Genomic DNA, 13,874 nt, shown 5'->3' with positions numbered 1-13,874 from the left:
TTGGCCTTCTAGACCGTCAGATAGCTCCTCAATTGTAATCACGTAGGCTGAGTGGACCTCGAACCCGCCCTTAGGTCCAGGTTAAAATCCTTGACCTGGCCGGGAATCGAACCCGGGGCCTCCGAGTAAGAGGCACGCACGCTACCCCTACATCACGGGGCCGGCCATCCTTAATACTAGAGTACTAATATTTAAAATACCAGATCATAATATGTACAATATATCGAGCTCGATAGCTGCAGTCGCTTAAGTGCGGGCAGTATCCAGTATTCGGGAGATGGTAGGTTCGAGCCCCACTGTCGGCAGCCCTGAAGATGGTTTTCCGTGTTTCCCATTTTCACACCAGGCAAATGCTGGGGCTGTACCTTAATTAAGGCCACGGCCGCTTCCCTCCCACTCCTAGCCCTTCCCTGTCCCATCGTCGCCGTAAGACCTATCTGTGTCGGTGCGACGTAAAGCAACTAGCAAAAAAAAAAATTATCTATATATACACTCGTTAAACAGGTAATACGCAGACAATATCAAATTATATGTGTTTAAATACATAATTAATAACTTCTGAAAATTGAAAATGCTTTTTTTTTAAATCATCATCATCATCTGTTTACCCACCAGGTTCGGTTTTTCCCTCGGACTCAACGAGGGATTCCACCTCTACCGCCTCAAGGGCGGTGTCCTGGAGATTCAGACTTCGGGTCGGGGATACAACTGGGGAGAATGACCAGTACCTCGCCCAGGCGGCCTCACCTGCTATGCTGAACAGGGGCCTTGTGGAGGGATGGGAAGATTGGATGGGACAGGCAAGGAAGAGGGAAGGAAGCGGCCGTGGCCTTAAGTTAGGTACCATCCCGGCATTTGCCTGGAGGAGAAGTGGGAAACCACGGAAAACCACTTCCATGATGGCTGAGGTGGGAATCGAACCCACCTCTACTCAGTTGACCTCCCGAGGCTGAGTGGACCCCGTTCCAGCCCTCGTACCACTTTTCAAATTTCGTGGCAGAGCCGGGAATCGAACCCGGACCTCCGGGGGTGGCAGCTAATCATGCTAACCACTACACCACAGAGGCGGCACTGGCAATTATATTTGACAAAATTGAAAAATATTAATCAATTGGTTAAATAAAAACAAGCAAATAATTAACAGAAACGCACAATTACAATGGGTCGTATTCACTGCAAGCTCGGCAGTGGAGGCCACATGACGTCACCAGCCAAAGCGAGCCTGCGCGTGACCCCTACCGTCTAGTCTAGTAACCGTGGCTGGAACGGGGTCCACTCAGCCTCGGGAGGTCAACTGAGTAGAGGGGGGTTCGATTCCCTCCTCAGCCATCCTGGAAGTGGTTTTCCGCGGTATCCCACTTCTCATCCAGGCAAATGCCGGGATGATACCTAACTTATGGCCACGGCCGCTTCCTTCCCTCTTCCTTGTCTAACCCTTCTAAACTTTCCATCCCCCCACAAGGCCCCCGTTCAGCATAGAAGGTGAGGCTGCCTGGGCGAGGTACTGGTCATCCTCCCCAGTTTTATTCCCCGACCCAGAGTCTGAAGTTCCAGGACACTGCTCTTGAGGCGGTAGAGGTGATATCCCTATCTGAGTCCGAGGAAAAAACCGACCCTGGAGGGTAAACAGATTAAGAAGATGATGTATTGAATTTTATCAGAGAAATAGTATATTTTGTATAAACTACAATCCTAACATATCTTTTCGTAAAATGGGGTTCACAGCACTTTGGAGATTAAATAAATAAATAAATAAATAAATAAATAAATAAATAAATAAATAAATAAATAATAGTAATAATTTGAAATGTTACGTTCTTGTTTCTGAGTAAAATCCGTGGAACTTCATTGCCGATATTTTCGTGTCATCCCTGGGAATCGAACACATGATAGACGAACTGAAAAGCTAGTTTGAGAAATATAGGATTACAGTTTTACTTTACGACTTAATTCTTCTGTTTGTGAGGAAGAACTGGGATGTTATTAGTGAACATATAAATAATCCTCAGTCTTCGATAATCCAATAGCTCCAATTTATTGAAGGAATAGGCCCCATTAGAATATCTTAATATCTTCACATTGTGGAATGTGTACAAACTTCCTTACACCACACTCCTATTCTTTGACACTTAAGGTACGAGTGAAATGACCAGCTATTTACCAGCTGCAATAAAATTCGCCATTAGTATGCTGGTCGCCTTCGAGTGAGCTCGAGGAAGTCTGTGGCGTGGCACTGAAGCGTCAGCTGAAAATGATTGGCGAATTACTACAGAAAGTGTCCCTAAGTGTCATCGAAATGGATGCTTCTGGAAATGTGGGCGAGACCACGATCGTAGGATTTGATTGCCAGTGACATCCACAATTACGACCCATAAAACAGTTGCACCAAGACAGCACTGTTACTTTAACGCTGTACCTATACCGCTGGACGACGTTTATTGCCCTAGTTATGCAGCTGGTGATGGCGCAAATCCCACCAACAATACGCTCTCATTTCAAAATATCATAGTTATTTTATTGACTATTTGGTGAAATGTCATAACCACTGAATTGTCTGAAATACATGTCTCCGCCGAGTTTGCAATATCACTTCGTAGGAGGTCAGCTCTGTAAAAACCAGACAAGATTAGGAAGAGAAAATATTCACAGTTTGAATCCCGGTCCATTGCATTTGTTTATCTTTACATTTATCACCATTATAACAAATAATGAATGTACAGGATACAATTTATTTGAGGTAATAATAATAAAATCAAAGAGCCTCCGTGGCCCAGGCGGCAGCGCGCCGCCCTCTCACCTCTGAGTTCCGTGGTTCAAATCCTGGTCACTCCATGTGAGATTTTTCCTGGACAAAGAAGATTCGGGGCAGGTTTTTCTCCGGGCACTCCAGTTTTCTCCGTCGTCTTTCACTCTAGCCACCCTCCGCAATATCATCTCGTCTGTCAGTCATTTGTCATTGCCCAGAGGAGAGCGACAGACGTAGGCAGACGTCACAATTCCTATCCTCGCCGATACATGGGGGTTCATTCATTCCATTCCTGACTCGATGGAATGACTGTAAACAGGTTGTGGATTTTAACTGTCAATAGTAATAATGGAGTTTGTAATTTCTATGTAAATTCATTTTTATTTTCTCACTAGCTTCAGTTAAAATTTTGTCGTATGTTTACGAATTAAGTCGGCGGATGCAGAGTAGGCTTCGACCTGCAGGTAGCCATGGCTTGTCTGTGATCCAACATTTCTGCACTCTGACCGACCAACCGAGCAGAGGATTGGCTCTACGCCTCTGCATTCAGGAGACGGTGAGGGGCTTGTCTCTACCGTCGGCTGTCCTGACAATGGTTTCCCGTACTTTTCCATTCTCCTACACCAAGTCAAATGCTGGGACAGTTCCTAGTATAGGCCACGGCCACCAAACCTCTCTCCTTCACCACAGATCTCCTCCTCCAGTACAAATCTCCTGGCCTGAGAGGCGGCGTCACCGTCTAGGAGGCCCGCTTCCCCCATCAGGGGAGGAATCAAAACATTTTATATATATAATATCATAATCACCATCATTAGTCATTTTACCCATTGCTGAGCCCCCAGATCTCATAACTCTTATAATTTCTGAGTTGCAACCTTGACGAGATGCCTCAACTCAGAGCGGTTTTCAGCTTTTCTTAACATGATCTGAGTAGGTAGGCCAGTGATCTTCTTCACCTGGTCTAACCATCTACTTGCTGTTCTTCCCCGTGGTCTACTGCCTTCAATTTTGTCTTGCAAAATGGTCTTTTCTACGTTCTCTCCTTCCCTTCTGAAAATGTGGCCAAGAAACTGGAGGTAACACTCACCCACACGGGAAGATAGACGTTTCTTCATTCTCAACACATTCAGAATGGAAACATTGGTTCTTCTTTCCGTCCAGGGTACATGCAGCATTCTTCACCAACACCACATTTCAAAGATATCAATTAGAATTTTGTCTCTAACATTCACTGCTCATGTCTCACAGCCGTGCAAAAAGACTGAGAACATTAGTCTTTCCACCAAGCGCACCTCCGTAGGTTTTGATATTGCCCGGTTCTGTCAGATCATAGTGAGTTTAACCATTGCAGCACGACCTAGAACAATACATCTTTAGAACTCCATTTCAAAGCTTTCCGCATCATTGATGACTGACGCAAATTATCAAAATTCTTTTACTATCTCCAGGTTATTCAGATATCCTCTAAGTTGGATTTGACCTTGCCGATCAACTACCATTAGTTTGGTCTTTTTCATGTTTATCTCTAGACCATAGTGATGGGTAACATTCTTCACTCTTATAAACAGGTCAGTGAGTTCCTCTTCACTTCCAGCTGTAAGGGAAGTGTCATCTGCAAATCGCATGTTGCTAATTTTTTTGCCGCCAGTCGAGATAATGTTATGAAATAAATGTATATGGAGTGGCGAAGAATCGTTGGCTGAACGGTCAGCGTACTGGCTTTCGGTTCATAGGGCCCCGGGTTCGATTCCCGACCGGGTCGGGGATTTTAACCTTAATTGGTTAATTCCAATGGCACGGGGGCTGGGTGTATGTGCTGTCATCATCATTTCATCCTCATCACGATGCGCAGGTCACCTACGGGTGTCAAATAGAAAGACCTGCACGTGGCGAGCCGAACCCGTTCTGGGATATCCCGGCACTAAAAGCCATACGACATTTCATTTTCATTTTCATGGAGTGACGTAAATAGACCCAACATCAAACTAAAATACACTCTATAAAGTTATAAATTTTCTCTAAAAAAAATACTCTTTTCTTCTTCTGAAGTTTTACGATACCTGATAACAATTCGTTATAACGTATTCTTCTCACCCGGTACTGAGAATGTATGATGTCTTTAGGTGAAGATGTGATAATCTATATCGGAAATTGAATTGAGACTTGAACATAACCGCATGTAATTCTGATGATACACTTTTAATTTAATTCATTTTACTTGCAGATATCAATTCTCACAATGACTGAATTCTTACAATTAGTAGTATGGGCCTAAATTTAATAGAGACAAAATGGAAAGGAAAACACATTCTAACTTAATCGAACTTCAATTGTTGTGACACCGAGCTCGATAGCTGCAGTCGCTTAAGTGCGGCCAGTATCCAGTAATCGGGAGATAGTGGGTTCGAGCCCCACTGTCGGCAGCCCTGAAGATGGTTTTCCGTGGTTTCCCATTTTCACACCAGGTAAATGCCGGAGCTGTATCTTAATTAAGGCCACGGCCGCTTCCTTCCACTTCCTAGGCCTCTCCTATCCATCCCATCGTCGCCATAAGACATATCTGTGTCGGTGCGACGTAAACCAAATAGCAAAAAAAAAAAAAAAAAAAAAAATGTTGTGACAAGCAGTTCGACCATTTTTTAAATCAAAATCATCAAATTCAATCACCACTGATCTGCATTTCTGTCGTCCAGGTGACAGTTTTTCTATGATAGTTTTACCTTGTTTTTCTCAAATTATTTCAAAGAAGTTTGAATTTTATCAAACATGCCTCTTGGTAAATTATTCCAATCCCTAAAATGAACATTTGCCTCAATTTTTCCTCCTCTTAAATTCCAACTTTATCTTCATATTATAACCTTTCCTACTTTTGAAACTGCGTTCAAGCTTATTCGTCTACTGATGTCATTCCACACGATCTCTCCACCGACAGCTCGGAACACAACATTTAGTCGAGCTTTTCGTCTCCTTACTCTCAAGTATTCCCGGCCAGAAATTTGCAGCATTTTCGCACCGCTACTCTCTTGCCGGAAATCACACCAAACAAATCGTGCTGCTTACTTTTCGATCTTTCCCAGTTCTCGAATAAAATAATCCTAGTATGGTTCCCATATATTGAAACCACACTCTAATTGAGATCTTACCAGTGAATCCATCCCCACTCCTTTAGACCTTTACTACAAACCCTACCGCCTCTGTGGTGTAGTGGTTAGCGTGATTAGCTGCCACCCCCGGAGGCCCGGGTTCGATTCCCGGCTCTGCCACGAAATTTGAAAAGTGGTATGAGGGCTGGAACGGGGTCCACTCAACCTCGGGAGGTCAACTGAGTAGAGGTGGGTTCAATTCCCACCTCAGCCATCCTGGAAATGGTTTTCCGTGGTTTCCCACTTCTCCTCCAGGCGAATGCCGGGATGGTACCTAACATAAGGCCACGGCCGCTTCCTTCCCTCTTCCTTGCCTATTCCTTCCAATCTTCCCATCCCTCCACAAGGCCCCTGTTCAGCCTCGCAGGTGAGGCCGCCTGGGTGAGGTACTGGTCATTCTCCCCAGTTGTATCCCCGACCAAGAGTCTGAAGCTCCAGGACACTGCCCTTGAGGCGGTAGAGGTGGGATCCCTCGCTGTGTCCGATGGAAGAGCCGACCCTGGAGGGTAAACAGATGATGATGATGACTACAAACCCTACAAAACCTAAATGCCGTCATAACAATATAAAGAGATCTGTAACTTCTATTTGCTTCCTCCTCATTAATGTGATTACTCCAATGAATGATTACTCCGTGCACAGTAAAAAAACCTGAGAACATGCCGTGCCTTAGTGCGTGTACAAAGTACAAATTATAGTTTACGCCAACTCTGAATATTTTAATCAAAAATAAATGGTCAAGTGACTTATACTAGGGCCCGGATTTTTCGGTTTTAAACTATTTTATTCCTTGCTAGCTAACTGCAGTATTTCAACTTATCTATTTCATTACCATTGGAGTAAATTACTCGAATCTTATAAACCTAAAAATAACTAAATAAGACGTTAAAGCCTAAAAAAACTAAATGGGCTAATCAAGACAGTATTACGTTATTTTGAAATAGAAGTACCAAATATTAATGAAATTGAATGATTTAAAAAAAATAAACATTATGCAGGACTTTTTTGAAATGACTTCATGGTTTGGAGCTGGAAGTGGTTTGTAAGTATAACTAGTGAGAGCGAAACGACGTGATACGATACTATTCCACTAGGGTACAGCACAAAACAAGAGACAACCCCCTGGCGTTCACTGACCAGTATCTAGCAGGTACAAGCCCGCCTAACTTGCCAGCTTCAGTGCATCTCTCATTGTGTACGGTCGACTACCGCCAGCTACGGCTGTTTAGCTCTATACACACTATTATGCGACAAACTAAAATTAATTTTCCCTATAAATCAAGTTATTATTAAAGCAGTTTAAGAAGCTTACGCATCTCAGAAGTAGCGAGGCGTAAAGGCAAGTCATCATTTGCTTTACGTCGCACCGACACAGATAGGTCTTACGGCGACGATGGGATAGGAAAGGCCTAGGAATGGGAAGGAAGCGGCCATGGCCTTAATTAAGGTACAGCCCCAGCATTTGCCTGGTGTGAAAATGGGAAACCACGGAAAACTATCTTCAGGGCTGCCGACAGTGGGGTTCGAACCTACTATCTCCCGATTACTGGATACTGGCCGCACTTAAGCGACTGCAAAAAAAAGTTTGAATGAATAGTATAACTTTAGTAATGATTTAAATGATCATAAAAACTATTTCAGGAAGATAACAAACAAAAAATCTATTTTGAGTTATTAAAAAACTAAAACGTGGTTTTTAAGAACCTAAAAATCCGGGCACTACTTATAACGTACTGCCTGAATGACAAAGAACCTAAAGCCCCTAAAGCATTGAATGCCACCAAATCACTTTATATAAGGGACGAGTAAAAGGTTTCAGTTCGACGGTCGTACAGTCCTGAATTACATTAAGCAGCAAAAAATACAATTCGTAAAATCCAAAATATTTATTTTCAAATCTTCCCTGCATACACTAAGGTATGCTTCACAAACTTAAGAGAGATGTGAAAGATTAAATTAGCAAGTACAAGTTCACTTGACTTCAACGTTCCCCATTGCCGTGTTGCTGAATTACAATAACCGAGCTGGGGAAGATGTGAGTGATTTCTGACACCATCCGTCACGCGATGCGAGTGGCAGCCCATTGCATATTCGGGAATAAAAATGTAAAACCGAATTTGTGATGCGGTAGTCTGGTTGCGTTTATCAGGATTGCGCGATCCATTCCCGCTGTGTAATCTTTCCTGCTGGGCCGCTGTTGGCTGCGGCTTTCCCAGCAGATCGCATTTGCGTGATTTATTGACCGTTCGGCTACTGATCCACAGTGTACTATCAACAGTTCTAGCTAGCGCATTTCCAGAGTAAACTATCGGTTTATTTTGTTCCTCGTTATTCCAAGCATTATCAAGCATACCTGACTTTACTGTTTTTCATTACGTTGTTGAGATTAGTTATCATATCACTGAATGTGTTCACTGTGCAGTTAGGGTTGCGCAGCTGTGAGCTTGCATTCGGGAGATAGTGGGTTCGAAACCCACAGTCGGCAGTCCTGAAGAAGGTTCTCCGTGTGAAATGGCAGGGGTGTGCCGTAATTAAGGCCACGGTCGATTCCTCTCAGTTCTAGCCCTTTCCCATCGTTGCGTTAGCAGAGAATCTTCAATGTGTTAGTGTAGCATTAAATCACAGGCAAAACGAAAGAAAGATTAGGGAACATGCATGATCCGGGGTTTTAATTAAAAATATGCTAATCTGATTCAAAATTTCATGCAGAATTCAAAAATGTGATCAGAATGTACAAATAATAACTCCAAACGTGATAAAAATCTACGAAAATGTCACGTCACGCAAGCACGCGATCTCATTGGTCTGACGTCATCGTACAGGTTGACTGAATTAGCAGACGAAGTAACACATAGTGTGCTGTGAGAAGCAGGATACACTTCGCGTATTTCTACTTTACGTTAGTGTCTAGTATGGTTAAATTCGAGGTCTATACATTGGATAATAATCTGAGTGGTATATTTTAGACTTAAAATGAATCCTGCGCAGACAGTGAGGCAGAAAACTTATAAATGGTGTAGAGTTCCGATGTGCAATAGCACATCGCATACCATACCAAACAAATTGTTTATAAATGTTCCAAAGACGCTAAAACTAGGGAGAAATGGATTTTGGCGAGCCGGAGAAATGCTGGTGATATATCGGAAAAGTCTACAGTTTATTTTTTTTTGAAGATTTTAACGTAAGATGAATTTGTTTGAATTTTCAAATCACTTTTCCATGTCAGCTGTTCTAGTGGTAAAACTTTAAATTTTAATGTATGATGCTTTATTTAAATGCTTCAATTACATCTTGGAATATGAAAGTAAAAAACAGTGCATTAAATAATGCTGATCATTAAAGTATTCTCCAAACCTAACCTATGTTTTGGGTGATCCATGTCAAGATAATAAATCAAAGGGGTTATGAACCATTTTGACAGCTCTAATTCTACCAATATATCTTGGCATGGGGCAGTTATGTATGTCTTTATTGAAGAGCTTAATTGGTAAAGAAATTTAGGCTATATCTAAATACTCTATAATATAACAAAGAATAGGCGTGTATATCATGAAAGGAAACAACGTGAATTTAACAAATGTATAACTCTACACAAAACCAATGCTTGTCTGTTGGGGTCTTATAAGTTAACAATGCTCAATTATAATAATTATCATAATATTAATGAAATAAATAACATAATTGCACACAGGTGAAAATAGTGATGTAGGTGTTTAAAATATTATCCAACTTAGCCTAAGTTTTAGGTTATACAAGCCAAGTCAATAAACCGAAAGGTAAAAATACCGCGCGAGTTGGCCGTGCAGTTAGGAGCGCGCAGCTGTGAGCTCGCATCCGGGAGATAGTGGGTTTTGAACCCCACTGCCGGCAGCCCTGAAGATGGTTTTCCGTGGTTTCCCATTTTCACACCAGGCAAGTGCTGAGGCTGTACCTAAGGCCACGGCCGCTTTGTTCCCATTCCTAGGCCTTTCCTGTCCCATCGTCGCCATAAGACCTATACGTGACGGTGTGACGTAAAGCAAACAGAAAAAAAAAGAAAGTAAAAGTCACAGCACCCAAAGACATTCCTGTATTGAGCGACTAAAATGTCACCGGGACACTTTTGTTTCCTGATATGCTCAGCTTGTTAAAAGCCAAATGTAATTAATGTTATTGGCTTCACGCCCCGCTAACTACTTCTACGATTTTCGGAGACGCCGATGTGCAGGAATTTAGTCCTGCAGGAGTTCTTTTACGTGCCAGTAAATCTACCGACACGAGGCTGACGTATTTGAGCACCTTCAACTACCACCGGACTGAACCAGGATCGAACCTGCCAAGTTGGGGTCAGAAGGCCAGCACCTCAACAGTCTGAACCACTCAGCCCGACTTGTGAAAACTAGATGAAGTCATATTTATCTTTATCATGTTTAACTTTTTCCCTCCACAAATATATTTAATTCTCTTTCATGGGCCCTGGAAGTGGGTAGGCCAGTTGTCCCAACCATAAATATATATTTTTTTGGGAATGATAGATTATAGCCCTATAGTACTATGATCTTTCTTTCTTTCTTTCTTTCTTTCTTTCTTTCTTTCTTTCTTTCTTAATCAGTGTATCCTTCAGGGTTGGTTTTCTCTCGGACTCAGCGAGGGATTTCACCTCTACCACTTCAAGGGCAGTGACCTGGAACGTGAGACTTGGAGTATGGGATGAAACTGGTGAGGAGGGCCATTACCTCGCCCAGGCGGCCTCACCTGTTATGCTCAACAGGGGCCTTGTTGGAGGATGGGGGGATCGGAAGGGATAGACAAGGAAGAGGGAAGGAAACGGCCGTGGCCTTAGGTGCCTGGAGGAGAAGTAGGAAAATACGAAAAACCACTTTGAGGATGGCTGAGGTGGGATTCGAAACCCCTCTACTCAGTTGACCTCCCGAGGCTGAGTAGACCCCGTTCCAGTCCTCGTACTATTTGTTTTCAACTTTCATGGCAGAGCCGGGAATCGAAACCGGGCCTCCGGGAGTGGCACACATCAACCACTACACCACAGAAGCGGACTAGTACTATAATGCTACCTATATGTTTATGTTAGTGCTGAAATCCGATTTCTTACTTTACTAATGCTGAAAGCCCGAAAATGTAATGTTCTTCTTTAATAGGGGAATCAGTCTAGAAGGAAATGTTGAAAGTGATGTGATATCTATCCAGGTTCGTTGTTATCCTAATACTATGGGTTACAGTACATTGCACGTATATAAAAGACGCCACTTACAAACTTGCTTGTTATCCGCGAATTTCTGCGGCCACAAAAGTCACATTTTTCAAGAATGATGACATCTACACATGGTAGATTGTCTGACTGTGCTGTTTCGAACCTTTCTTCTGTCATTTCGAAGTTATTCGCGATCGTGAATAATAAACGATCGGCTTTTAGCAACGACTGATGCACAACGGCTGACAGAGCTCCATGCGGTACTGGATCGTGACGTCACAGCGCGCCGCTTACGTCAGAGGCCGTTTCACTCGGCTTGCGGAAAGGCACTATTAAATATTTTTTAATGGTAGAAAACAAGGCAACATACCACAATGTAATACGTTTACGTACTATTTCATTGGTGTACTTTTCAAAAAAAATATTTTTGAAAATGATGCATGTTCCCAATTGTTCATGTCTTCGTCTACATTGTAATTGAATGGTTTCAATCAATATGAGAGTAACCTAATTTTATATCACTTTTCAGGAGAGATAAGAAACTGATTTAAAAATGCAATGATCGACAGGAGGTGGACAAGTGAGAATCAAGGACTGAGGTCAGAGATGATGCCACTCGCCGTGCCAGTTCTCCTCACAATAAGTTCCAGGAACCGAACAGTGAGTGCCTATGCATGTTTTGCAATAACTTTTGTGGGAAATACCACATAATGACCTGCAGGAAACGATAAATATCTCGAGTTCACTACAGCAAGGAGTAATTAACTCAACTTCATTTCCCATTATATATGGCTATGTTCCTTTTCCGTCCTTTATCATTAGGCTGAAATAACGTAATTAATTAATTAAAGCTTGAAGATCTGAATGGTACGGAATTGAATTCCCTATATTCAATTGTTCTTGGGATTTTATTCCAGCAAAATCTATTGAAGGATGTTGAAGATACCTTGGACTGTATGAACAAATTATCACTACCATCAAGAGAAGGAATCTAGAATACTTTGGTCATATGATGTGGAACAGTAAATACAAACTTCTAAAATACTCCAAGGGAAAATGAATAGTTAACCTGGTCCGGGATGAAGTAGAATATCGTGGTTTAGCAACTTGAACAGTGGTTTGAGTTGACGAAGCTTACTCTATACAGCTTTGAATAAACAGCAGATTATGCTGCTGATCGCCAACGCTCTGCGAGGACATGGCACCACTAATAATAATAAGGAGAAGAAGAAGTAGCACTGTTTTATGTAGGTACTGTCCGTGACTGAAACATCCGACGTGATTGGAATAGACAGGTTCACAAACTGAGCAGTTCAATTAACTAACATTACTGCGGGATGTCCGGCTCTATAGGTACTGGCCTTCAGTCACAGGGTTCCCGGGTTATATTCCTGGAAGGGTCGGAAATTTTGACCATAATTGGTGAATTCCGCTGGTACGGTTCCTGGGTGTATGCGTCGTCTTAATCATCATTTCATCCTCGTTATGAGGCGTAGGTCGCCTATAAACGTCAAATGAAAAGACCTACATCTGGTCAGCCTAACTTGCCTTCGGACACTCCCGGCACTAAAAGCCATACGTTATATCATTTTCTATTGCAGAATCAGTACCCAAAGCTTTTTATGAAGACTGGATATCGCTTCGAGGTACCGTCTTCCGTCACTACTCAGAAATCAACCCATTCATCTCAAATGGTATTCGGTAAAACCATCAGGCTGCCAGGTGAAACCATACGTGTGTCACATTCGAATGATCCCTCAGATTCTTTTGTGGCCAAACTCCAAGATAACGTAAGAAAATTAAACCATGTTAATGTAAGTTACAATGAAAACCGAGAAAAATGTATTTGTGCACAGTGACTTGAACTACAGCTAGCTTCCATTAACCAAATATCTTGTGATCACAACCGTGGAGGTAACCAGTCTCGTCACAATCGTAGCCGCCACAGATACAGTCCAGACGGTAAATGTTGCTACTTTCATTACCGGTTTAGAAAAAGATGTCGCTCCGGAAAATGTGAGCAACCTAGTGCCTGAAAGTATTCGGAAAACAACGGGGTGTAATTAGTAAATATTGCTTTAATTTTATTATTGTTATTTTAGTTCTGAGTTAATTTTAAATTTAGATGGCTCTGAGAGATCAGGTGAGGAAAAAAGGAAGGACTGGAAAACAGATCGGAAAGGAAAACAGATGACAATGAACTTATCTTGCCGTACGAACACCTCAAGGTGATAGTTGTAAGCAATGTTCTTTTTAGGTTAACTGTATGATTAAATGGGAGTCAGATATAAAATTATTTTGGTCTACAGGTAATAAAAGAAAGGGTAACAAAAACATTGATACCAGTCACTCTGAGTTGTTATTAATTCACTTCATAAGGCGTTTCGGAGACTGTACTCAATCGCCAGGTTCGGCTATGGGATTAAGTTTGTCATGATACCGAGCAGATCTTTTTATTAATTACCTGGAAAATATATTGACTTCAGGATACCCATTTATAAATAAAAAGCATATATTATCTCAGATACGTGAATGACACCGTAATCCTGTTCATTGGGAATAAAGAACTGATGCATAGTGGCTCCTATTCACTAGCGCACACTGTGAGTTCAGCTTCACAATAAAAGATGAATCCAACAGATGAATTGACTTCCTGCACCTCGCCATCACAATAACAAATGAAAATGACAATAAGATATAAAGGCAACACCAACCACACAAACTATACATAATGCCATCCCTCCTCTCTAAAAAGGGCAAAAAGCCAGAGCCCTCGAGAAGCAAAATGTCCCGATCA

Source organism: Anabrus simplex, chromosome 7, assembly GCF_040414725.1.
Source record: "Anabrus simplex isolate iqAnaSimp1 chromosome 7, ASM4041472v1, whole genome shotgun sequence".
Classification (NCBI taxonomy): domain Eukaryota; kingdom Metazoa; phylum Arthropoda; class Insecta; order Orthoptera; family Tettigoniidae; genus Anabrus; species Anabrus simplex.
Note: the sequence above shows the minus strand (reverse complement) of the source record.